At 45.1% G+C, this 9708-nt stretch overlaps 1 protein-coding gene across 5 annotated transcripts in view; it reads left to right on the top strand.

Moving 5' to 3' along the window:
- Nucleotides 1-2675: 2675 nt before the first annotated feature.
- Nucleotides 2676-9708, top strand: part of EZH2 (enhancer of zeste 2 polycomb repressive complex 2 subunit) — an 87072-nt gene continuing 80039 nt past the window's right edge. For 2 of the 5 annotated variants that reach the window (XM_080818459.1, XM_080818454.1), the window contains exon 1: nt 2797-2899. The gene's annotated coding sequence lies outside the window, so the exon portion shown is untranslated. Of the gene's footprint in view, nt 2900-9708 lie in introns of all 5 variants that reach the window. The other 3 variants (XM_080818450.1, XM_080818456.1, XM_080818452.1) reach the window with 3 other exon arrangements.

The following is a 9708-nucleotide window of genomic DNA, read 5'->3' as shown; positions in this document are numbered from 1 at the left end:
TCATAGGCTGGCGTCCCCTAGATGGTCAGCTTCTGTCCCTTGTGTACAAGGGTTGTGGGTTAAATTGTGTCTGTCCCCCACTCCCAAAATACATGCTGAAGTTCTAACCCTCAGTGCTTGTAAATGTGACCTTATTTGAAAATAAGATCTTTGCTGATATATCAAGTTAAGATGAGGTTTTTAGGGTTGGGTCCGAATCCGGTATAACTGGTGTCCACACAAGAGGAGGGAAATTGGCCCGAGATATCAGTGAAGGAGGCTGTGTGACACTGGAGGCAGAGATTGGAATTATGTTGCCATTAAGCCAAAGAACTCCTGGAACTACCAGAAGCTGGAAGGGGCAAGGAAGGACCCTCCCCTAGAGGCTTCAGCGGGAGCACCTCCCTGCTTACGCCTTGATTTCAGACTTCTAGCATCTAGAACTAAGAGAAAATGATTTTCTATTGTTTTAAGCCACCCAGTTTGTAGTACTGTGGTAGGGAAGCCCTAGGAAATGAACGAACCCCTCATATTTCTATGGGTTTACGGGGCCCAGTTGTGTCCTTCTCTGTCTGGAATCTCGGATGGTGACTGGGACTGGAGCCATCTGCAGGCTTGGCTGGGTCAGATGTCCAAGATGGTGCACCCCCATGAGCACAGCTGATGCTGAGTTTGGTTGGGGGCTCAGGTGGGGATGTGAGCGGGAACACCAGCACGTGGCCTCTCCATGTAGTGTGGGTTTCTCACAGCATGGTGGTGGCTCGAGGATGACCATTCCAAAGAGGCGGGGTGTAGTGATAGGGTGTGTTAATGATAGGAAGCAGCAAACCTCAACAGTGTTTCTAAGAAATTGGTGATCGCACAGCCGGATTCTATATACTCAGCTCAACTTCTCAAACGTCTTGGGAAACAATCTTTTTGGGTTTTTTCCTAGATGCATAGAGATATAGTTGAATAAATCAGGTCGGAACTTGCTGTTATAGTGGTTGTGAATTACGTATAAATCTCAGCCCAGAAGGATTCAATTTGACTAACGTAGATGTAAAATCAAACTTGATAGGACTATAATCCCTTGGGGGAATCTGTATTTGTTCTGGATGTTCTTATCAAATGCTTTGGGGACACAGGACACAATATTATCGTTAAGATACGTGGTGGGCTTGGCAGAGGGTCGGATGGAGGAAAGATACGGCGGTCATGTGCTTGTCTTGCTGGAAGAAGCCCGATGAAAGCCTGAGATAGCAACTAGAGGGCTTGGACTGCAGAACAGGGAACCTGACCCCGGGAGCCTCTTACAGATATGTTTACCCGGACTGAGACGCAGATGTGGCCAGAGCATGTGGTCCTGATTTGTATCAGGGAACTGAGGGCTTATGGTTGATCCCCTGCCTCAAAGGAAACAGAGAGCACCCCTAATTAGTTAAGGTCTTATTAAAGTCTAATAAGATCTGCTCTAAGGGGCAGACCCCACTAGGAAGACAGGGAAGGGCTGCTTATTCGAGTATTGAGTGAGTGCTTTCTGTATACGGCGCACAATGCCAAGCAACGGAATAACACGGAACAAGGGAAACAGGACCTACACCATCAGTCCTTATGAACTGAGGACTGCTGACCAGGGAGTTTTCAAAGAACTCAGTTTCCCCATCTTTAAAAGGGGAAAACCTACCTCCTTCACGTACGAAACCCAAAGATTAAACGAATTGATGTATGCAAAGTGAGCAGAAAACCCTTGGCAGGTGTCAGGCACTCCATAGCTCCTGGTTCCTCCCTCTCTTTTCTTTGTGGCAAGAGCCTGAGTGGTCCTGGGTTACTCTGGTCTATCACCGGGACAGTTCCATGGCCCCAACTCTAGACCTTCTTGTCTTAACCTAAATGTCCTAAGGATGGCTGAACTTGCCCTCCTGGGGCCCCCTGGCCCCACACCAAGACTGCTCACCAGAGGGCAAACATTTATTTGGTTTGGAAGGCCATGGAGTTTTAAAATGTGAATATATCGGGGCTGCAACAGCGGCTTCAATTTGTAGGTTTCACCATGGTTGTGTAACCAGGCGGTGTTCGGGTTTATTAACTTTATATGCATTGGAGTCTTTGAAATTGTTGGTTCATGTGTACGGGAATAAATTTCCATGAAATGAACTACGAGCTCTGTTATACAGGACATCTTTAATACAAGAGTAAAATAGCTTTTAAATTACTAGAATGGCAGGTTTCTGCTATAAATTTGTAGAGAGGAAGGGGGGAAGGGAAAGAAAGCACAGACGGAGCAAAAAGAAAAAAAAGAAAAGAAAGTGGATGTGAAATCACTGTGCTTTCGGTTATGTTCGGGGAGAAATTCCCCCCCCCCCCCCCCCGGAGCCCAGACCTTTCTCCACCCTGCAAAGCGTTATTTATGCTTAGGAGAAAGTCGGGATGGCAAACCGAGTTCCTCGTGAGCATCAATAAGCCTTGGGAGCTGAAGCCGAGCTAGAAGCTAAACGATAAGGGGCCAAAGTAAGGCTGTGATTGAAGGCAGTCTCCAACAGGCATCTGCTTCAGATAACCGGGCTCGGACAGGGAGGAAATAGGATCTCACAGTCTCTGGGCTGCAAGCAGAGCCCAGAGCCTCCCTGGATGGAACCAAGGCTCCTCGGGCTGAGCTGTGGACCTGGGGGAGGAGCTGATGCCCCGTCCCGTCCCGTGGCTCGAGCTGAGATCACATTGACAGCTGTCTGCCCGGGAGGAAGGCCGCTCACACGGCTCTTTCCTCCGTCGAGCGAATTTCTCCATCTGCCCTGGGCCATAGCTCGATGGGGGATATTTCATAATCGTGTACAGAATGATTCTAGGTCCGTACAAAATCAAAACTCAGGCAAAGTACAGGATCCCACGGAGACCGAGGGGAGGAGTCCTGGAGAACGTCTGCTGGTAGAGAGGAAATGTGGTAAGTTGAAACAGAAGCTCCGATTTTTTTTTTTTTTTAAGCAAGCATAAAGTTGTGTATGATGCTGCTTTACTGGACTGGCAAAGAAGGAAATGAAATTGAAAAGCAAGCTCTTTTAATCTAGGCAGAAAAAAAGAATTTTATTTACATGTGCCCCCCAATTTTCTGTCCTCTTCCTTTCCTCTACTTTTTTCTCTGCCTAAGAATCAGTTTTGAATCATCGTTCTGTTATCACTAGGAATCTGTCTAACAGTATTTCTAGGTGTGATGGCAGAGTGAGGACACGAATTCTGCCAGCCGTGCTTTCAAATCACGGTCCTTGTTTCACAATCAAAGCGTTCCCGGTAATCTGTTTCTGCAGAGAAGCAGGTGTGATTGAGGTCGTTGGCAACCCCTGGTTTTACTTGTTGGAACAGGGAGTGAAGACTTAACAACCGATTCCAGAACTTTGCGTTTTCACAAGAGTTTGCGTGTCTGAAAGCAACCACATATTATTTAATAACTTAACGTCATGCCCTCCCCTTTGATGACCCAAATGAGATTATCACCAGATTGTCTCGGATTACAGATTCTCAGCAGTGGGAGCCGGGCTCGTGTGGTTTCCCGTGTCTGATATTCTGGAATGACTACGCTTTGAAATAGGGAACTCAGGTTTTAACTTTTGGTCTCTTCATTTTTGACATAACGAACCACGACAATCTCATTTTTCTTGCTATGCTATTTTTAGATGTTAAGTTTCCTCCACTGCAAACTCAGATACGGAGTGATACCACAAAGTTAAGAGTCAGCAAGCAGTAGACCCTGCTCATAGCTATCCTTGAAACAGCAGAGCAGAACCTAGAAGCTGTAGACTGTGGGGGACCAGGCTGTGTTTACAAGACTGAGCTGACCTTGATTGGATTTCTTAACTTAGTCACCCAGGGAGGGGTTTCAGGGACTCTAGGCACTCCCTGGGATGTTGTGTTTGAACATTTTGGGGGTAGAGCACTTTATGCTACTTACTCAGATGCCCAAAGCACCTTACGTTGCCCAGGCTAGGGAAAAAAAAAAAGGTAAAAGGGTAAAAGCACATTTCCAGGTTTTATTTATTTTTCTGCCTCCAGCAGGTTGAGAAGACAAGGTACATGAGGGCAGCTAAGGCAACGTGCAACTGCTGTTTACCCAGATCCATTTCCTCCCTTCTTTCTGCTAACAGAACCCAGATTTTGCTCACAGTGACAGTGTGCCCAGCCTGAGAGGATGATTCATCAAGTTTCAAAACCGATCATGACAATCTCATCCTCTCTCACTAGATAATCAGTTGCCCAGTTTCCCTCTCAGTGAGTAGTGTTGGGGGCACGTGTTCCATTTCTTGCCAATGAGATGCAAGGGGGAGTCTTCAGGGAAACTTCTAGGGAGTTTTTGCTTTCTTGAGACGGTAGTGGCGGACTCAGTTGTGGCTGCTCCCTCATCCTGCCTGGAATTTGCGTGTGATACTTGGAACAGTAGCAGCCATCTTGCAACCATGAGGTGACATGCATGGGGGGGGGGTGGGCAAAGTGGAAGGGCAGAAAGACTGAGTTCTTAATGACCTTGCTAAACTGGCAGACTCGTCCCGATAGGAACTGTCTCTGAGTTTCCTGTTAGGTAAACGGTAGATGTTTTTATGGCTTAGTGGAGGGTTTCTGCTTCTTGCAGCCAAAATGTACTTTCGTGGGTACAGTGAATAATCTCTTCAGCTTCAAATACAGTCAACTGATTCTGTATATTCAGAACGTACCCAAAGCATCTAGATGATGTTTTCATTGGATGACACTACCCCTATTATTATGCTAAACATACATGTAGGAAATGTTTGGGAAGAATGAGGAGTGAAAACTAGTAGTCCTCCGAACCAAATAGTATTGTTTCTGATAAAAAGGTTAGCAGAGGGGCACCTGGCTGGCTCAGTGGGTTAAAGCCTCTGCCTTTGGCTCAGGTCATGATCTCAGGGTCGTGGGATCGAGCACCACATCGGAATCTCTGCTCCATGCGGAGCCTGCTTCCTCTTCTCTTTCTGCCTGCCTCTCTGCCTACTTGTGATCTCTCTCTCTCTCTCTGTCAAATAAATAAATAAAATCTTTTTTAAAAAAAGGTTAGTGGATTTTACCTTATTTTTGGTGACTAATACTTCAATCAATGAATAGAAATAATTATTGGCAAAGAGATATAGTTAATTAATGTAATTAATTAATTTTAAGTTTACGTGCTTTTCTGCTCTAAACATTACTATCCTGATAAATTTTTGTGCTGTTTCATCCCATTTGCTTACATCCTGACATAAAACACTAACCCATTCATTAAAGATTAGATTTTTGTTTTTTCACGTGTTCTTTGTACTCTAATAAAGCCATTTTGACGTGTAACTCACTTAGAAAATTTGAGGAAGGAGAAAGCATATTCTCCTCTAGCAAATTTTGTCCCCTGTATTTATTTCTATGCTATTTATACAACCCCATCTATTACTTCATCCCTATCTGTATCTGTGGGTTTTTGTGGATTTTTGTTTTTTTTTTAAAGCTTTGTCTAGAGCACACCAAAGGCGAAAGGACTGGAAGTTTATCAGTTAGCTCTGGCTGTGTAACAAAGTCCTTCAAAACTCAGTGGTTTAAACAGCAATGATGTTACCCCTCCTGTGTCTGCAGCTTGGTGGGTCCAGCCTACGCCTGACTGGGTTTGGCTCCAAGTGCAAGGCTGGATCTGCGTCTGCTCCACATTTCTTGGACTGGCGGGCTGGCTGGGACATGTTTTTCCCATGGCAATGACACAGTGCCAGATGCTAGAAGGCGAGCCCAAATACACACTGCAAGCCTTTGCTTGTATCACATCCACAAACATGTCGTCGGCCAAACTGAGTCACAGGGCCAAACCCAACATCCACGGTGTAGGAAGGGGACGTGAGTGCCGGGCTGCATCGTCACGGGGCAAAGTGTGCAGCCGGAGAGGGCAGAGAAGAGCCGGGGAACAATGCCGCCCTGTAGGGGAAGGGAGTTGGTAGCAGGAACAGCCTCTGATGTTGTTCTGCACAGTTCCTAGAACCCGACAGGACAGGACGGAGAATTAAAGGAATTATCTTAGGCAACAGAGATGCCCAGCACTCCTGGTGTGGGAGGTAGTGTTGCTCGTACAGAACATGATTTAGGCTATGCTGACGAGAATGATCTCGACAGTGCTTTTGAAAAGATCACCATCCCCCGTTGTCCTAGTCATACACCTTTCCAGTGCTAGCCTTGTGTTTCTGTGGAAAGAAACGTGATTTTATCGTCATTATTATTGTCATTGTACTGTGGGATTATTGAGAGCTTGTATTTATAAGATCCCTAATGTGCTAATGACCCATATTTCTTTTTCTTTTTTTAAGATTTTATTTATTTGACAGAGAGAGCGAGATCACAAGTAGGCAGAGAGGCAGGCGGAGTGAGGGGGAAGCAGGCTCCCTGCTGAGCAGAGAGCCCGATGCGGGGCTCGATTCCAGGACCCTGAGATCATGACCTGAGCCGAAGACAGATGCTTAACCCACTGAGCCACCCAGGCGCCCATGACCTGTATTTCTAGCAACAGTAGCTAAAACAATAGCCATATTCTTCATGTACATTCTTTTGTTTAAGTCTTCGCCACAACCTTATGAAGTAGCAATTGTTTATTCTTTCCATTTCACAGAGAAGGAAGTTGAGTCCTGGGGTAGATAACCTGCTAAGAGCGCAGCTCCCAGGGCCAGCCCTTGAACCTGGTTAGGCTCTGTTAGTGCTCACGTGCTTAGCAGGACACACACGGCTGCTCCTTGCACGTCTCATGCCCTTGTTCTAGCCCAGGCTGACATGCGAAGCCGCAGCAGCCAAACCGATATCATGAAACATAATGTTGTGAAATAAAACAAATTATGCATCTGTACTGCATTTTTGTGTGTTGTCATATAGCAAATTGCCTGTTGAAATTGCTTCTGAGCACTATATCCTGAGGATTTGGGTTGATTGCTAGCAAAAGAATGCGTTGTACAAAACAAATGTGAATTTTGCAATGCTCGCTCCGAGCTCTCTCGTTTACTGGGGCTGTGATTGTCACTGGCCTCATTGGCTTCTCAAACCAGTGTGGCCTGGGGCCAGCCTTGCTTACAGTGGCCTGGCAGCCTCAAGTCTTGTGCCCAGTCACCTGCTACCTCCCTGAATGGCGGGTGCTAGCCCCAGTGTCCCTTGTTACCCTGTGGACCGCTGAGGAGCGTGCGGGCGGTCTTCATGTCCCTTTGGTGCTTAAAAGACTTCCATTTTTGGTCTCCTTGATTCTCTATTATGTTCTGCATACTTTTCTGAAGCCCAGTGTTAGCTCAGCACACGGGGCAACGTTTGAAGAGTGTCTCCAGAATTCAGATCCTCAAAAAGCCTCTTTCTGGATCAGATTTTGCTGTTCCATTTTCAAACTCATCCTTTGTTCATTGATCTGAACAAAATGAGTCTCTGGACTTTGAAATGATTTCAACAGTCATTTGAGTGGTTGTCCTTTTCGTTTGTTCTAAGCTATACAAATTCCTTTAAAAAGGGTGTTCTTAAAAAAAAAATACTTGTGGTATAAACGGGAAATAGTCAAGCACACCCTTTAAGCCCCAAAATGTTTTCACATGACCCACAAGTCAACAGTTATTCCTTCAACCAGTATGTATTTTTGCTTCTTCAACAAGAATGGGTTAATTTGGGGGCACTTGGATGACTCAGATGTAAGAGTGTCTGCCTTGGGCTCAGGTCGTGATTTCCAGGTCCTGGGATGGTGCCCCGCATAGGGCTCCCAGCTCGGCGGGGAGTCTGCTTCTCCCTCTGTCTCTCCCCTGCTTGTGTTCTCCTATTTCTCTCTCTCTCTCAAATGAATAAATAAAAAAATCTAAAAAAAAAAAAAAAAAAGAATGGCACGATTTGGGGGTACTTTGGGGATGACTAATGGAAAGGGGAGGGTGATCGAGTCCCCTAGGAGGTGTGAGATTCAAATTATTTTTATTTATTTAAGTTTTTAAAGATTTTATTTTTAAGTAATCTCTACACCAAACATGGGGCTTGATGTCACAACGGTTGCCGGTGTCCCCTCATTGGCGGACAGGGCGACTTCCTTCGACACCAGCTCCGCCACCCTACTGTCCAGAGGAAAAGGTTTGTCACCGTTTAGGAGACTGGGTTCATGAAGGCCATTTTAAAAGGTTTTCAAAGAGAATTTGGACACTGGCTGGAATAAATGGTTCCTTCTCCAAGTGGACCGCTAGGTGGTTGAAAGCATAGAAATTCTGGTGTATTTATTCAAGGACTCATATGGTTATTTTGTTGGACTTCCTGGTGACTGATATACTTAGTGACTTCCGGGAAGTGACTATCATTTTGATGACATGTCACATCAGGGGACAGATACCTGACTTATTTGGAGAAATCCAAACCTAGAGACCGAAGGAGATTATGGTTAGATTAGAGCAGGAGGTGGAGAATGACCCCGTTACGAAGGAGAGTCCAGGTTGGAAAGAGAAGCCTGCTGTCCCCATCTGACAAAGGGCGGTAACGGGACAGCCTGTGCTGTTCGTGTCCGGGGTGTAGCTTGCGAGACCAGTGGTGTGTACAGGAGAAGCAAGAGTCCCAGAACAGGTCTACCAAAGGCCCAGCCCTGGCCCAGGGCTTCTTTTGCCAACCAGCCTTGCGATATTCTTTTCACAGTGGATTTGCAAATAAGTTCTCTGAAAACCGAGCCAAGTAAAGAAGACGTGGGAAATGTGGGTTTGGCTCTGGAGTTTGTGACTGTAATAGCGTAATTCTACCAAGGAGACTACATTTTTTTGTAGCAACTTTAAAATCTTTACCTAGAAAAGAAAGTAAAAATGCAATTTGTTCTATCTTTTTTTAAAAGATTTTCTTTATTCTTTTGACAGAGAGAACATGAGTGGGGGGAGGTAGGCAGAGGGAGAAGCAGACTCTCTGCTGAGCAGGGAGCCCAATGCAGGGCTCGATTCCAGGACCCTGAAATCATGACCTGAGCCGAAGGCAGATGCTTAATGAACTGAGCCACCCAGGTGCCCTGCTATTTATTCTAAAATGCCCGCTAACAGGGGATAAGTTGAATAAGTATAGCAGGTCTATAATATAGAATGTTAATCAGGCATTAAAAGTCATGTTTTTGGCAAAGCTATGCTATGTATTGTCCCCTACTATGTATATTATATGTAAAATGTCTAAAACTCATATGGGAACCACAAACACCACATTTAAACCAACGTGCTATATCTGTAGGGAGAGAAGGGAACGTGGGGTTGAGGAGTGTGCAAATGAGGTTTATTAATCCGTAATGTTTATTTCTTCAGCTGGGTGGTGGGTCCATGGGTGTTCACCATGTGAGTTTCTATGTTTTGGTACGCTTGAATTATTTTATAATTTACAAATCGTGTTTTCAAACTCTAACCACACGATACTGTTATGATAAAATATTAAATGAAGAATCAATTAGGTTTTAAGATATATATACAGTATGATCTCAATTTTGTTTTAAAATATTATTTATATACATATACGTATATATGTTTATCTGTATACGTACATATATGAATAGAAAAAAGTACAAAAGGCTATCTCTGGTGATTTTTATTTTTTTTTAAATGATTTCATTTATTTGACAGACAGAGATCACAAGCAGGCAGAGAGGCAGGCAGAGAGAGTGGAGGAAGCAGGCTCCGCATGGAGCAGAGAGCCAGATGCAGGGCTCGATCCCAGGATGCTGGGATCATGACCTGAGCCGAAGGCAGAGGCTTTAACCCACTGAGCCACCCAGGTGCC

The sequence above is a fragment of the Martes martes genome, assembly GCF_963455335.1.
Source record: "Martes martes genome assembly, chromosome: 11".
Classification (NCBI taxonomy): Eukaryota; Metazoa; Chordata; class Mammalia; order Carnivora; family Mustelidae; genus Martes; species Martes martes.
This window is presented reverse-complemented; position numbering and strand designations above follow the sequence as displayed.